Source organism: Cervus elaphus, chromosome X (assembly GCF_910594005.1).
Source record: "Cervus elaphus chromosome X, mCerEla1.1, whole genome shotgun sequence".
In the NCBI taxonomy this organism is placed as follows: domain Eukaryota; kingdom Metazoa; phylum Chordata; class Mammalia; order Artiodactyla; family Cervidae; genus Cervus; species Cervus elaphus.
This window is the reverse complement of record NC_057848.1, coordinates 40,334,116-40,348,792: the sequence shown is the minus strand read 5'-3', so window position 1 is coordinate 40,348,792 and position 14,677 is coordinate 40,334,116.

Sequence of the window (14,677 nt, the reverse complement as noted above, 5' to 3'; positions counted from 1 at the left end):
AAAAATTCAAGCTGAAAATTTCAGATATCTTATTCTTCTTTAAGCCATTGGTTTCTATATTTCAAGAGCCACCCCTCACACACAACTTCTTTATTCTAGTTAAAATATTTCTTTCACATATTTTTCTTTTAGTTTTACTTCTAAAGACCAGAGTTTTGATGTCCATCATTTTATGGCTGGGCTATTACAAGGACATCCTAACTGCTCTCTTTATTCTTATCTTACTCTTTCCCAGCATTCTTAGGCACTGCCACCAGATAAGACTGGCTAAAATACAAACTTGCTCAAAGACTTCTGATGATTCCCCATTTCCTAAAAGAGCAGTCTAGACACACTTGTGGGCTTCCCAGGTGGCGCACTGGTAAAGAATCTACCTGCTAATGCAGGAGACATGGATTGAATCCCTGGGTCAGAAAGATCCCCTGGAGAGGAAATGGCAGCCCATTCCAGTATTCTTGCCTGGGAAATCCCATGGACAGAGGAGCCTGATGGGCTACAGTCCATGGGGTCACAAAGAGTCAGACAAGACTGAGTGACTAAACAACTTATAAGTGAGATCACTTATAACTCACAGTAATGAAGTATGTCACAGGGTTCTCTTTTTTTCCTGTCAAGGTAAATCCTCCTCCATTCTTTCATTTTGCACCAGCCTCTCCATGGGAAAGTCTTCCCAGTAAAGAGTCTGCCTGAAATGTGGGAGACCCCGATTAGATCCCTGGGTCAGGAAGATCCCCTGGAGAAGGGAATGGCTACCCACTCCAGTATTCTTGCCTGGGAAATCCCATGGACAGAGGAGCCTGGTGGGCTACGGTCTGTGGGGTTGCAAAGAGTTGGACATGACTAACACATGACTATCCATGGAAAAAGTCAAAAAATCATACCAAGCAATACATGTAATTAGCTTCTAAACTGCTTAAATGCTGAGAGAAAATTTTCACAATCTTCTCAAAACCAAACATATTGCTCAAGTATTTTTTTTAATATTAAAAATGAATATTTATTAAAAATATAAACTATCATTTGGAGAAAAATTATTTCCTTCAATAATCAAATTTAAAAAAGAAAAAGAAAACAGCATTCTATCTCTACTTATACCTGCTCAAGTATTTATTAAATAAATCAAAGACTGAATGATACTGAATTAAGTCACCAACAGTGTATCTCAGCTCCTGACCTGAGGTGTCACTGGGCAGTTTGTGAATTTTCTGTGTGTTGAGCAAGGGTAGAAGTCCAATCTTGTTAATCTCCTCATCACTTACTCTTCAACTGGAAGTAATTGCTCCCAGAATTCTTGGACTTTTTTCCCATACATGCAAAAACCAAACAGTTCTGCAAGAAGGATTTATGTTGGGAAAATGATACAAATTCTATGTCTAGCTGGTTCCTCCTAAGAGTTCCAAATTCCATTGTGTGAAAAGATTCCAATCTTTACCACAGTGGAAAGTCTGTGATGTGAAAACTACTTGAAGAAATTTTCCGTCTCAGCTCAATGACAAAGTAGACCATACAGAGCTTTTAGTGGCTACAGATGCTACCGATTTAAAGCATTGTAATAATTACTTCAAAGGCAGTAAGACCAAGCATGGTTTTTGTGCTAGAGTAACTAAAAGCAACTCAAATGCAAGTTTGTCTGAGTAGCAGAATTGTAAATGTTGTTTAAAAATATTGCAGTATTTGTTATGAAAAAAACTTGTGTCAAAATATTTTATGCCATTATTATTGTTATTATAAATTGTGATCAAACACATGAAAAAGAGTTATGCATAAAATTTTAATTGAATTGTATGATTAAAAATCAGAATTTGTCTATTTATACTTATTAGATTATCTCAAATACACACACACAGAATTTGCTTAGCACTTAAATTAAAATTGTTTTAAAATTGAAATTAAAACAAAATTAAAATAATTTTTTATCTACACTTAAAAATTGTAGTTGAAGTGTAAATGAAGATTACCCTGCTAAAAATCATATATTGCAAATTCAGGGAACAGATTGGGTTTTAAATGTGATGTTTAGAATGCAAAACTTTATATATATTCTGACTTGACTGTCATATTTCTAAATTTATCTTTTGAATATTTGTATTCAGAAAATGATTTCTGTTATGATGTTTTAAGCAGATTAAAATAGTATTTAAGATAATTGCTGTTATTTTGAAAATATTTTCAAAACAAAATATGTTTGAATTGCACAAATCATCCAAGAAGAATCAGAAACAATTAAACATTTTGTAATAACTTTAAAAAAAAATCACTAATTCCTTAATTAAGCCATAATTTCCTTTAAAGCCATTTGAATAACAGTGGTTGGATTTGGCAGCTGCACCAATGAGTATCCAGATGCTGCCATTTCCTGGATTTAATTTTACATGACAGTTCTGTTACTGAACACATATTTAATGTCTTGTTACCCTAACTTTAATTAGGATAAGCTCAAAGGGAAAAAAATATTTTTGGACGGAGGTTGTTTCCAGTGGATACTTCAGAAGCATGAGGAAGGTGGTTGTAATTAGGGGAACATCTTTCAAAATGATACACAGTGGAATAAAGCACAATGAAAGAACTGTAAGAGTCCTTTGGAATCACTAGTCTAACCCCTGTATCTTATACTTACAGGGAAATAAGTCCACAGAAGTGAAGTGAATCATCTGTGGTCAGCCTCCAAGGCAGGATTAATTGATCCTTTCACTATCTCATATTTTTTTTTGAGGATAAAGTTCTAATTCTGGGTTTGACTTGCTAAGTGATCTCAGGTACTTGCTAAGCTAAATTTATAAAATAACAGAATGTTGGTCTCAGATGGGCATGATAACCTTTTCTCAGCTATTAAAAATATAAAGGAATTTAAAAGTCTAAGAGTACAGCCTAAGTCTAAAATTTCCAATCTTAGCTCTTTGACTAGTTTAAGTTTTAGAGTAATTTCTGAAATGCACCTTTTCCCCTTAGGTTACAACCATGCCACCAAATGTTGTCCATAAAATGGCAAATGTTGTCCAGTTTATTGTCCATAAAACAACTTATAAAGAAACTAAGAGGATCAGTTTTGTATTGCCAGAGGACTTGGAGCAGGGGTCTTTCAACAGTTTACAATGGGTTTCATTTACAGTAACTTAATTTATAAAATTAACTCCTTATTGCCAAATTCAGACTGAAATTGAAGAAAGTGGAGAAAACCACTAGACCATTCAGGTATGACCTAAATTGAATCCCTTATGACTATACAGAGGAAGTGAGAAACAGATTTAACAGACTAGACTTAATAGACAGAGTGCCTGATGAACTATGGACAGAGGTTCGTGACATTGTACAGGAGACAGGAATCAAGACCATCCCCAAGAAAAAGAAATGCAAAAAAGCAAAATGGCTGTCTGAGGAGGCCTTACAAATAGCTGTGAAAATAAGGGAAGTGAAAAGCAAAGGAGAAAAGAAAGATATACCCATTTGAATGCAGAGTTCCAAAGAATAGCCAGGAGAGATAAGAAAGCCTGCCTCAGTGATCAGTGCAAAGAAATAGAGGAAAACAATAGAATGGGAAAGACTAGAGATCTCTTCAAGGAAATTAGAGATACCAAGGGAATATTTCATGCAAAGATGGGCTCAGTAAAGGACAGAAATGGTAGGGACCTAACAGAAGCAGAAGATATTAAGAAGAGGTGGCAAAAATACACAGAAGAACTGTACAAAAAAGATCTTCATGATCCCGATAATCATGATGGTGTGATCACTCACCTAGAGCCAGACATCCTGGAATGTGAAGTCAAGTGGGCCTTAGGAAGCATCACTATGAACAAAGCTAGTGGAGGTGATGGAATTCCACTTGAGCTACTTCAAATCCTGAAAGATGATGCTATGAAAGTGCTACACTCAATATGCCAGCAACTTTGGAAAACTCAGCAGTGGCCACAGGACTGGAAAAGGTCAGTTTCCATTTCAATCCCAAAGAAAGGCAATGCCAAAGAATGCTCAAACTACCGCACAATTGCACTCATCTCACATGCTAGTAAAGTGATGCTTAAAATTCTCCAAGCCAGGCTTCAGCAATACCTGAACCGTGAACTTCCAGATGTTCAAGCTGGTTTTAGAAAAGGCAGAGGAACCAGAGATCAAATTGTCAACATCTGCTGGATCATCAAAAAAGCAAGAGAGTTCCAGAAAAACATCTATTTCTGCTTTATTGACTATGCCAAAGCCTTTGACTGTGTGGATCACAATAAACTGTGGAAAATTCTGAAAGAGATGGGAATACCAGGCCACCTGACCTGCCTCTTGAGAAACCTGTATGCAGGTCAGGAAGCACCAGTTAGAACTGGATATGGAACAACAGACTGGCTCCAAATAGGAAAAGGAGTACATCAAGGCTGTATATTGTCACCCTGCTTATTCAACTTATATGCAGAGTACATAATGAGAAACGCTGGGCTGGAGGAAGCACAAGCTGGAATCAAGATTGCCGGGAGAAATATCAATAACCTCAGATATGCAGATGACACCATCCTTATGGCAGAAAGTGAAGAAGAAGTAAAGAGCCTCTTGATGAAAGTGAAAGAGGAGAGTGAAAAATTTGGCTTAAAGCTCAACATTCAGAAAACTAAGATCATGGCATCTAGACCCATCTCTTCATGGCAAATAGATGGGGAAACAGTGGAAACAGTGACTTTATTTTTTTTGAGCTCCAAAATCACTGCAGATGGTAACTGCAGCCATGAAATTAAAAGATGCTTACTCCTTGGAAGGAGTATGACCAACTATGACAACCTAGACAGCATATTAAAAAGTAGAGACATTACTTTGTCAACAAAGGTCCGTCTAGTCAAGGCTGTGGTTTTTCCAGTGGTCATGTATGGATGTTAGAGTTGGACTATAAAGAAAGCTGAGTGCCGAAGAATTGATGCTTTTGCACTGTGGTGTTGGAGAAGACTCTTGAGAGTCCCTTGAACTTCAAGGGTATCCAACCAGTCCATCCTAAAGGAGATCAGTCCTGAATGTTCATTGGAGGGACTGATGTTGAAGCTGAAACTCCAATACTTTGGCCACCTGATGCGAAGAGCTGGCTCATTGGAAAGACCCTGATGCTGGGAAAGATTGAGGGCAGGAGGAGAAGGGGATGACAGAGGATGAGATGGTTGGATGGCATCACCGACTCAATGGACATGGGTTTGGGTAAACTCCGGGAGTTGGTGATGTACAGGGAGGCCTGGTGTGCTGTGGTTCATGGGTTTGCAAAGAGTCAGACATGACTGAGGGACTAAAGTGAACTGAATTTATAAAAAGGTATACAGAAAATTTTAAATGAACATTGATAAAGAAAGGAAATTCCACATCCTTGGTTCCTCTGTATTCAAGCGATGCTCCCCAGGCCTTCTGCTAAAGCCAACTCTGCCTCTCCTGATGCCTTCACCAACTGACCTGCTGTAAAAAAGGTGCTGAAGAGTGAGAAGATACAGCCGCTTGTACTACCAGGCCTTGATGGTTTTAAAACCTTTACATCTGTGTCCCTGGTAAACACAGAAAGGATGCATTGCTGAGAGCAAGCAAAACAACACCTCAATCATCTGAAGGATGACCAGGGAAGTGAGCCCCAATCCAAATAGGGACCAGGAAATGGAATGAGTTTGCCTTTCATCTATGAGAGGATGCTTGCTGTTCATTAGAATAGTTTTTAAAAACTGTGATAAAACTTACATCACATAAAATTAATCATTCTAATATGTACAAGTTAGTGGCACTTGGTACATTCAAAATGTCATACAAGGATGACCTCCATCCACCTCAAAAACAATCCATCACTCCTATAGAAAACCCTATCCCCGTTAAACATCACTCCTATAGAAAACCCTGTACCGGTTAAACATCATTTCCTCCCACCAACTCCCAGAAAACCAGTTCACTTTCTGTCTCCTACGGATCTATCTATCCTGGACACCTCATATAAATAGAATCAACTAATATCAGACCTTTCATACCTGGTTCCTTTCACTTAGCCTAACATTCTGAGGTCCATTCACACTACAACATGTATCAGTTCTTTCTTATGGCTGAATGACATTCCATTGTATGGCTATACCACATTCTGTTCATTTATCAGTTGATGAAATTGGGGGTTATTCCACTTTTGGGCTATTGTGAATAGTGCTGCTATGAACATTTATGTACAATTTTTTGTTTGGATACCTGTTTTCAATTATTTTGAATATCTAGGAATATAATTACTGGATAACAAAAACTTGTACAAATGTTCATAGCAGCACTATTCACAATAGCCCAAAAGTGGCAGCGGCTGCTGCTGCTGCTAAATCGCTTCAGTCATGTCTGACTCTGTGCGACCCCATAGACAGCAGCCCACTAGGCTCCTCTGTCCCTGGGATTCTCCAGGCAAAAATACTGGAGTGGGTTGCCATGTCCTTCTCCAATGCATGAAAGTGAAAAGTGAAAGTGAAGTCGCTCAGTCTTGTCCAACTCTTCGAGACCCTATGTACTGCAGCCTACCACGCTCCTCCATCCATGGGATTTTCCAGGCAAGAGTACTGGAGTGGGCTGTCATCGCCTTCTCCAGCCCAAAAGTGGAATAACCCCCAATTTCATCAACTGATAAATGAACAGAATGTGGTATATCCATACAATGGAGAAGAAGAGGGCATCAGAGGATGAGATGGCTGGATGGCATCACCGATGCAATAGACACAAACTTGGGCAAATTCCGGGAGATGGTGAGGGACAGGGAGGCCTGGCATGCTGCAGTCCATGGGGTTGCAAAGAGTCAAACATGACAGAGTGACTGAACAACAACATGCTAATTTTACGTTTAACTTTTTGAGGAATCATCAGTCTGTTTTACAAAGTTCCTGTACTATTTTATATCCCCATAAGCCATATACAAGAGTTTCAATTTCTTCACACCCTTGCCAACACTTGTTACATTCAATTTTGTTTATTATAGCCATCTTACTGGATATATAATGATACCTCATGGTTTTGACTTGTATTTCCCTAATGACTATTGATGTTGAGCATCTTTTCGGGTGATTTTTTTTGACATTTGTATATTGTCTTTGAAGAAATGTCTATTCAAGTACTTTGTTCATTGTTTAATTGGATTGTCTTTTTGTTTTTAGAGGTCATTATTATGTTCTATATAATCAGTCTATACCATAAATATTATTTGCAGATCTTTTCTTTTGTTCCGTAGGTTGTCTTTTGTAATAGCATCCTTTGAAGCACAAGTTTTTTTTAATTTTGAAGTCCAATTTTTCTTTTTTTCTTCTTTTTGTTGCTTGTGCTTTTTTCATAGTATATAAGAAATGATTACCAACTCAAAAGATATGAAGATTCATCCTTATGTTTACTTTTAAGAATTTTGTAGTTTTAGTTTTTACATTTAGATTCTTGATCTATTTTGAGTTAATTTTTGTATATGGTATAAGGTAGGGATCAACTTCTCTCTTTGCTTGTGGATATCAAGGCATCCCTACTCTATTTGTTGAAAAGACTATTCTTCCCATTAAATAAATGGTCTTGGTCTCCTTGTTGAAAATCAATTGACAATATTTGTATGTGTTTATTTCTGGGCTCTCAGTTCTACTCCATTGTATCCATATGTCTATTATTGTGCCAGTACCACACTTGTATGATTACTGTAGATTTGGAGCAATTTTTGAAAATAGGTAGTGTGAGTCCTCCAAATTTGTTTCTCTTTTTAAAGATTATTTCTTGTCTATTCTGCATTTCTTGTAATCCCTTATTAATTTTATGACCAGCTTCTTCATTTCTGCAAAAATTACCAATGAGAATTTGATAGGGATTGCATTAAATCTATAGATCATCTTGGGTAGTGCTGCCATCTTAACAATATTAAATCTTTGAATAAAAAAAATACATGACTTTCCATTTGTTTAGGCCTTCTCTAGCTTCTTTCAGCAATGTTTTGTAGTCTTCAGTAAACAAATCTTACACTTCCCTGGTTCAATTTATCCCCAGTATTTTATTCTTTTGATGCTAATTTAAATGAAGTTCCTTCTAAATTTCCTGTTTGGAATGTTTATTGCTAGTGTATAGAAAGAAAACTATTTTTTGTGCACGTTGATCTTGTGTGTGTGTGCTTAGTCGCTCAGTCATGTCTGACTCTTTGCGACCCCATGGACTGCAGCCTGCCAAGGCTCCTCTGTCCATGGGAATTATCCAGTCAAGAATACTGGAGTGGCTTGCTATGCCCTCCTCCAGGGGCTCTTCCCAACCCAGGGATTGAACCCAGGTCTCCTGCATTGCAGGTGGATTCTTTACTGACTGAGCTACCAGAGAAGCCCAAGAATACTGGAGTGGGTAGCCTATCCCTTCTCCAGGGGATCTTCCTGACCTAGCAATCAAACCAGGGTCTCTTACACTGCAGGCAGAGTCTTTACCAGCTGAGCTACCAAGGAAGGCCCATGTTGGTCTTACCTTCTGCGAATATGCTATATTCATTTATTAGCCATAAGTGTTTCTTTGGTGTGTGTAGATTTTTTTAGTATTGCTATATATGAGATCATACCATCTGCAAATAGAGATAATTTTAATTCTTCCTTTCCAGTTTGGATACCTTTAGTTTTTTTAATTGCCTAATTGCTCTAGTTAGCACTTCGGTACAATGTTGAATAGAAGTGGTGAAAGGAGGTATGATATTCTTCTTCCCGATCTTAGAAGAAAAATTTTTAGTTTTCACCATTCAGTATAGTATCTGTCATGGGTTTTTCATAAATTATCCTTTATTATACTAAGGAAGTTCCTTTCAATTCCTAATTTGATTTCTATCATGAGAATGTTGGATTTCTTAGATGCCTTTTCTGCATCAGCTTTGAGATGATCATGTGATTTGTTTCCTTCATTTTGTTAATGTAGCATATTATTTTATTTTTGTATATTGAGCCACCCTTGGATTCCTGGGATAAATCTCACTTTCTCATGCTGTATAATATACTTAATATGTTGCTGAATTTAGTGTGTTGGTATTTTGTTGAGAGTTTTTACAACTATATTCACAGGAGCTATTGGGCTATATTTTTCTCGTGATGTTTTTATATGGATTTGGTACAGGGCAACTCACAAATCTGATAAGGGGTTAATATACTAAATATATAAGAAACTCATTCAGGATCTAAGTACAAAAATTTGAATAGACATCTTTCCAAAGAATATATACACATAGCCAATGGGTATATGAAAAGTGCTCACTGCATTTCCCTAGGGAAATGCAAATTTAAACATCAATGCGATGTTACCTTATACCTGTTAAGATGACTGTTATCAAGATGACAAAAGATAAGTGTTGGTGAGAGTGTGATCCCTCTTGTACATTTCTTATTTCAAATATTGCACTTTTCAACTCTAGAATTTCTATTTAGTTTCTTTTAAAAATAATTTCTATTAAAATTATCCCTTTGTTGAAACATCATTATCTTACTTGGTTCAATTATTTAGACATGATTTATTTTAGTTCTTTGAATATATTCATAGTAAATGATTTATAGTCTTTGTATAGAAAGGTCAACATCTGGGCCCCCTCAGGAATAATTTCTATTAACTGCTTTTTTTCCTGTGTATGAACCTATCTTCCAGTTTCTATGTGTATCTCATAATTCTTTGTTGAAAACTAGGCCTTTTAGATAATGTGGCAACTCTTGAAATCATATCTCACTTTCTTATGATTTGTTATTAACTATTCTTTTTTTGTTACCTTTGCTTCTCCTTGTTTAATGACTTTCCTGGGCTAATTCTGTAAAGTCTGTATTTCTTGCTGAATGTGAGTGTGTGGCCAATGTGAGTTTTGCTTTGCTAGGTTATTGGTCGGGGCTTCCCAGGTGGCACAGACGTAAAGAATTTGTCGGCCAATGCAGGAGACTCAGGAGATGCAGGTTTGATCCCTGGTTCTGCAAGATCCCCCTAGAGTAGGAAATGGCAACCCACTCCAGTATTCTTGCTTGGAAAATTCCATGAACAGTGGAGCTTAGTGGGTTATAGTCCATGGGGACGCAAAGAGTCAGATATGACTGAGCAGCTGAGCACATTGCACAGGTTACTGGTAAGCTAATGATTGAGCTAAGATTTCCTTAAAAGCTTGGATCCAGTATATCTCCCAGTCTTTGCAAAGGGGTTCTGTATATGTTGGAGCATGTCTGCAACACTCAGCCAGGTGGTTTACATCTGCATAGCCTGCTTGTATAAGGCCTCAAGGCCAGCCAGAGATGAAGAACTGGCTTTCTCTCAGGTATTTCCTGGGCATACACACAACTCTGTACATGCACAGGGCCTTTTGGATTGCCTGGGAACATTTCAGAGCTTTTCAAATTCCCCTATATGTGTCCTTTTTTCCCCACATCATTGGTTTTTTTTAGCTTCTTGGTCAGCCTCTTTTTGGCTCCAACTGTTATTGCTGCCTCAAGCAACTAAGGTGTTAAACAATTGCCACTGATTGTTTTTGACAAATGACCTGGGGACAGGGCTGTTTTGCAAAGCAAGTGCTGAGTCAGATTCTAATAATGATAACAGACTTGGAGTGGGATTTTTCTAGCGAGCTGTGAAACAGGTCAAACAGTGTCAAAGCTCTAAAAATAGGAATGCTCCAGGAATGGGACATTTTTGAGGAAATTTATATACAATCTGCTCCCTTCTGTAACTGCAAGCGAACTGATTTTCATAGGGACCAATATTTGTGAGGGGCTTCGCTTGTGGCTCAGTTGGTAAAGAAACCACCTGCAATGCAGGAGACCCTGGTTCGCTTCCTCGGTTGGGAAGATCCGCTGGAGAAGGGGTAGGCTACCCACTCCAGTATTCTTGGGCTTTCCTTGTGGCTCAGCTGGTAATGAATCTACCTGCAATGCGGGATACCTGGGTTCAATTCCTGAGTTGGGAAGATCACCTGAAGGAGGGAAAGGCTACCCACCCCAGTATTCTGGCCTGGAGAATTCCATAGACTGTATAGAATATTTGTGAAACTTCTGACTGCAGAGCTGCAAAAGGGAGATGAGGAGTAGATTTAATGATAAGACCATAAAACCTGTTTTTCCTACCAACATTCAGCAGTTTGTCTTAAATGATTCTCAGATTGTTGAAAGATATTGGTTAATCTCCAGAGTTAATTTTGAAAAAGTTAATTTTGATAATTTTGCCTATGTTTTTGTTGTTCTTATGAAGGGGTACATTTACAAAGGTCTTTACCATCCAGAAGTTGTACAATGGTTCACATTTGAGGTAGTTATTATTCAGTGTTCTTCTGTGACTTTATTCTTCCAAACTCTGGTAGTAAGCGTTATCTTTTTGCCTCTATACCAGATCAAAAAGAGAAGATATTCATGTGTTTAGAACGTTAAATATAAACCAGGAAATGTAACAAAGTTACTAATGGGACAGTCTTATGAAAGATCTCTCTCTCATATACATCCTAAGTACCATCCTCTATATACTGGAATGATGCTACCAATGCAACAGAAACAAAGCTCGTGAATACAGTAATGTGATGAATCTACACCTGTTCACCCACACTTCCAGATTCAATCTCTTCATGATAAATAGAGTATGGCTGTTGAGAAAAGCAATAAACTTAATTGGTCTAACAAGAATAGAACTCACAACACTGGCCTCCATTGCATGATGGTATGAGTTAATTAATCCAACACTAACTCTGCAATGTTAGAGTAAACTCTTATTCTTGCAAGAATGGAGCATGGTTGAAAGAAAAGACAAGGTTTATTTGGACAAGATTTCAACCTCCCTTAACAAATATTTGACCAAATCCTTAGGTTTTCTTTTTTTTCACATGGTTATCTTCTGATAAAAGAGCTAACAAAAAGAGGAGCAAAACTACTTACCAAATAATTGATGATTGGAAAACTGAGAATTGACGTTAAGAGAGTGAAATACATTTTTGGGGATCACTTATTTGATAGATACCACCTAAAGGAATAAACTGGCATATTATTCCAGTTTCTTATAAACAAGAGAGAAAATTGCTTTTGTAATTAGATATTTACAAGCACAGAGTCCTCTTAACTCAATTGCCTTTCAATCTTGCAAATTTGGGGGAAAATTCATCTTCTTTGACTTAATAATGAAATGAAAGTAAAAATGTGTCAATAAATCTCATTTGCACTTAGCTATAGTTGTTGCAGCAGTTTTACTCATCTTACTTCAGGATTGCAAAAGTGATAAGGTATGCTCTACACAAAATGATCCCTTACCTACACACTCCTGTTATATCTCATGATTGAGGTATAATATGATTGGAATTATAGAAATAGTGGCACATATGTGCCATGAGGAAATTTAGAGACACATTAAGCAACAAACTATGGCATGCTATAAAGTGGTGCATCTCCAACTTTGCTATGCATGCAAATCACTTGGGGGAAATTGTCAAAGCACAGATTCTAATACAGAAGGTCTGAAATAGAGTCTGAGATTGCACATTTCTGAAAAGCTCCCATGTGAGGCTGAGGCTGATGCTTCTTGGACCACATTTTTTTAATGTAGTTAGAAAGTGAAGAAATCTGAGTTCATGTTTTGACTTTATTATAACATATAATGCTTGCAATTTGTATTTTTCTTATTTATTATATTGTTGTTACAAGTCATCTCATATTCTCTCTGGGACAAGGAAAGACATTAAAAAGTGGGAAAATATCAAATTGCCAAAAATATAAATAAAAGTAATACATAGATGAATAAAGATACATTTACCCAATTCAAAAAATTGAGGACATATGCCAAATATCTAAAAGATAATACAGTTAATTGATTTAAAAGTAGTAGAGTCGCTAAACCAGTTTTGCATAGAGCTCTATCAAAAAAGAGCCCCGGATTTGGAGTCAGGAATTCTGAGTTTATAGCATGGGCTCTACTTTAACTAGCTCTGTGTGTGAGAATTTAGGCAGTCTGTTAGCCTCCTTTTTCTCTGGTCCAAAAGAAAGGATTTGAAATGGTTGATCTTGAAATAATACCATTTGCAGCAACATGGATGGACCTAGAGATTATCATATTGAGTGAAGTAAGTCAGACAGACAAATAGCATATGATATCACTTATATGTGGAATCTTAAAAAATGATACAAAACAGAAACAGACTCATGGACATAGAAAACAAGTTTATGGTTCCCAAAAGGGAAAAAGGGGGCAGGAGGGATAAATTAGGAGTTTAGGGTTAGCAGATAAGAAACTACTACATATAAAATAGATAACAAGGACCTATTGTATAGCACAGGGAACCATCTTCAATATTCTATAATAACTATAATGGAAAAGAATCTGGAAAAGAATATATATATATACAAACCAAATCATTTTGCTGTATACCAGAAATTAACACAACACTGTAAATTAACTATACTTCACTTTAAATTTTTTTTAATTAGAAAAAGAAATAGTTGATCTCTAAGTCCTCTTGCAGCACTAACACTTTTTTCTCTCCTTCTCTTATGAAACACTTGGCCAATGTAGGTGATTTTCTCCCCTTTCGAATCTGTTTTAGCCATTTTTTCCTTAAATTTGAGAAATGCCATAATTCCTTTAGGTTGAAGGAAAATCAAAAGTTACTTTAAGGTGGATAACTAAACCACGCCAGGTTTCCATACAGGCAGCATTCATTTGCTGGCCTTTCAAGTCTGGTGAACCCAATGGGCTTTTTCTCCCCCTAATTGAATATCAGCCCAGCTGGACTTTGCCCAAGGCCATGATTCCAAGTGGGGGTTCTGCCAAAGGCCAATACCCGAGTTGAGAGGAAAATCTATCTCCACCACTTCCTTGACTTCTCAGTCTGGATTGTTAATCAACTACAGATGAAGTTTTCTGACTGTTTATATCCAGGACAGGCCAACACAAAGACCAACCAAATCCTACCCAGACCTTCCGGGTGACAACTACTATAGGAAGATCACCTGTAGGTTCAGTGAACTGATCCTTCAGAGAGGTATGGAAAACTGTCTAAGTGTAAAGGCACTGTCTTCTTCCAAGTATAAATGAGGAGCAGTAGAGTGTTTTGGTTATAAGGATGAGATAGGGTTCAAATCTTCACTCTGCCACTGTATAACAATGGGGCAAACTGCACAATTTTTTGTGCAGCTCAATTTCCTCCTCTGCACAACGTTTTTGTTTTGAGGACTTAATCCACAGATCAGCAGCATCAGCATCACCTGGGAGTATGTTAGAAATGCCCCTCCCTACTTATTGAATCAAAACCCACAGTTTAAACAAAATTCATGTATACTAAGTATTCAACACAGTGCCTATTTCATAGTAAGTATTTGTTCATTTTGAGAGTCCCTTGGACTGCAAGATCAAACCAGTCAGTCCTAAAGGAAATCAGTCCTGAATATTCATTGGAATGACTGATGCTGAAGCTGAAGCGCCAATACCTCATGCAAAGAACCAACTCTTGGGAAAAGACCCTGATGCTGGGAAAGATTGAAGGCAGGAGGAGAAGGGGACAACAGAGGATGAGATTGTTGGATGGCATCACTGACTCGATGGACATGAGTTTGAGCAAGGTCCAGGAATTGGTGATGGACAGGGAAGCCTGGTGTGCTACAGTCCACGGGGTCACAAATAGTCGGACATGACTGAGCGACTGAACTGAACTGATTCAATCACCAGAAGTCACTGTTATTAGGATATTCTTTTTTTTTTCATTTATTTTTATTAGTTGGAGGCTAAT